At 55.2% G+C, this 2,484-nt stretch overlaps 1 protein-coding gene across 6 annotated transcripts in view; it reads right to left on the reverse strand.

Moving 5' to 3' along the window:
* SYNDIG1 (synapse differentiation inducing 1) overlaps window positions 1-576 on the reverse strand; it is a 172,596-nt gene extending 172,020 nt beyond the window's left edge. For 3 of the 6 annotated variants that reach the window (XM_029918556.1, XM_029918557.1, XM_029918551.1), the window contains exon 1: window positions 271-576. The gene's annotated coding sequence lies outside the window, so the exon portion shown is untranslated. Of the gene's footprint in view, window positions 1-71; window positions 217-270 lie in introns of those variants that run through there. The other 3 variants (XM_029918553.1, XM_029918552.1, XM_029918549.1) reach the window with 1 other exon arrangement.
* Between the last annotated feature and the right edge of the window lie 1,908 nt (window positions 577-2,484).

Below are 2,484 nucleotides of genomic sequence, written 5' to 3' on the forward strand. Positions count from 1 at the left end.
CGCCCGCGGCCCCCGCCCGGCTCCCGCTCGCCCCTCCGCCAGCCGGCTCCCCTGGGGCGGTCGAGACTAACCTCTCGGACAAGGTGACCCGGCCAGTGCTCCCTGGCGCCCGCCCGCGCGTCTCCGGAGCCAGTAAGGGTGCGGGGCGCGGGGCGGTGCGGCGCCCGCCTCTGCTCCTCAGCTCCCCAGCTCTCTCCTCCTCTGCTCTCCTCTCCCCTCTCTTCTACTCTCCTCCCCTCCCCTCCGCGCCGCTATCCGCCCTGCACTCACCGCCCCCGCCCCAGGCTGCCCTGAGAGTGCTGGAGCGCTGGTCTAGGGTCAGCGGCGGCAGCCCGGGACGGCGGGGGCTCGCTCGCTGTGGCGAAGGGGCGGAGCCCGGCCCTCCAGCTCCCAGAAAAGGAAAGGGTGCGGGGAGACTCCCCCGGCGCACGCCTGGCGGGCTGGTTGGGCTAGGGGCGTCCCGGGACGCGACGCTCGGCTCGCCAAGCCTGACGACACGCGTGCTGTAGGAGGTGGCCACGGGCTCCGGGGGAGGATGGCAGCGAGGAGAAGGGAATGGCCCCGAGCCAAGGCGGCCTCCAACTTTGCCCCAAGCCGACCGGCCCCCGCGGTGATCACGTCCGGCGGGTAGCCTAGGGCCGCTGTCTGGGATTGTGAAAGCGACAGAGACTGGGGGAGGGGGATACCGCTGGGTACTCTGCGGACCGGGATTTGCAGCCTGGCTCCAAGAAGAGATGGTTCCCCTCGGTCCTAAAGGCCTCCCCAGGCTCTTGTTCGGTTTTGAGTTTATAGGACCCACTTTAAAGTTCTGGCATCTGTTCATGTCCCGACCAGCCAGCTATCCAGGAGAAACCAGGTTGGGGCACAGACTCTCAGACCCTTTGCCCAGCCCCTAACCTATCTGTTTTTCTCACCTGGCGGCCTCTTGGCTGTTGGAATTAAAAAAAAAAACAACAAACAAAACCAAAAAAAAAACAACAACTAAGGCTGTGGGGGTGGGTGAGTGGAGGGCATAACTGTTGTGAGGAGGGTAAGTGTAGGGGAGCAGAGCCAAGGTAAGGCCACCTCCCAGGATAGTATGCATTTCAAATGTTGGGGGAAGGGGAAAATAGTGTTTTCTGTGTGAATTCACTAGAGAAGGAACCAGGAAAGAAAGATGTGTCAGAAAGGGGGGCAAAAGTGATTTAGGGAAACAATCTGAGTCCATTTCTACCCCAGGTGCAGACCTGCCACAGGCTCCTGCCTTGCCAGCCCAGACTCTGATAGTCAAGGATGGTTATGCCCCTATGAAACCCTCCTTGGTGCAGAGCCCTCCCTCCTGCCCTAGTAACCAACACTTTGCCCCCCTCCCCCCAAAGCACTACTTCCACTGGCAGGGTGCTTCTGTTAGACTTTGCAAAGGGCAGGTATTGGAGGTGGTGCCAGAACCACAGGTCCCTCTCTGTCTTCTCTTTGTGGGGGGCTTGGCACCTGTGGAGCATCAGCTGCAAAAGAGAATGCTAAAGTCAGAGTGAGGCTGTACAAAGGCATATGGGTGGAGAAGCAGGTCAGCAGAACCAGAGGCATCTGTGGTTTGTCTTTATCAACCTGAATTGCAGTCTATCTGCAGCATGGCAAAGCACAACTGGGGCTTCTTCCTCTCTATCCCCAGAACTGCAAGTCCAGGGTCTGGAACACTCAAGAAAAAGGCACTGTACATCTCTCTCATCTAGGAGAACTTCTCAGATGACAGGAAAATGCCCCTCCCCCCACTCTCTTTACCTTTGTAAAGTTGCCAGTTGTTCCTGGAGTCTTTTCCTAAACAGAAAATTCTCTCGTCTGAACTACTGGGCTGAGAAGATTTGAGATGGAGGATCATTATTCCCATTTATCAGATGAAGAAGCTGAGGTTTTTCTTCACAAAAGTTAACTCTGTAGCTATAGAATATGCAGAAGTAGCCTGGAACTCAGGTTCCTGCCTTTCAGCCAGGGCCCTTTTGCTTATCTGGGCTTTGGGTTGGGCTTTGGAGGATAATTTTGTTTTGCCAAGAGAACACTAGCCTGGGGGTGCCTGGGTGGCTCAGTCGGTTAAGCATCAGACTTCGGCTCAGGTCATGATCTCATGGTTCGTGGGTTCGAGCCCCGCATCGGGCTCTGTGCTGACAGCTAGCTCAGATCCTGGGGCCTGTCTTCGGATCCTGTGACTCCTTCTCTCTCTGACTCTCCCCTGCTTGTGCGCTCTCTCTCTCTCTCTCAAATATAAATAAAAACATTAAAAAAATTAAAAAAAGAGAGAGAGAACACTAGCCTGGGTTGCATTTGTGACCTGCCTCTGACTCTAGATAATGTTTGAATTTTAAATTGGGTTTTTCCTAATAGAACAGGCAGGCATCCTCTTTTGCAGTACCAAACATGATCATTGATCACTGCTTGTTGCCTGTAGAGTATTCCTTCCAAAAGTGAGGGTTGCAGAAGTTAAAGGAATAAAATGCCTTTTATTGAGTG

This window comes from Suricata suricatta, chromosome 12 (assembly GCF_006229205.1).
Source record: "Suricata suricatta isolate VVHF042 chromosome 12, meerkat_22Aug2017_6uvM2_HiC, whole genome shotgun sequence".
NCBI classification, from domain to species: domain Eukaryota; kingdom Metazoa; phylum Chordata; class Mammalia; order Carnivora; family Herpestidae; genus Suricata; species Suricata suricatta.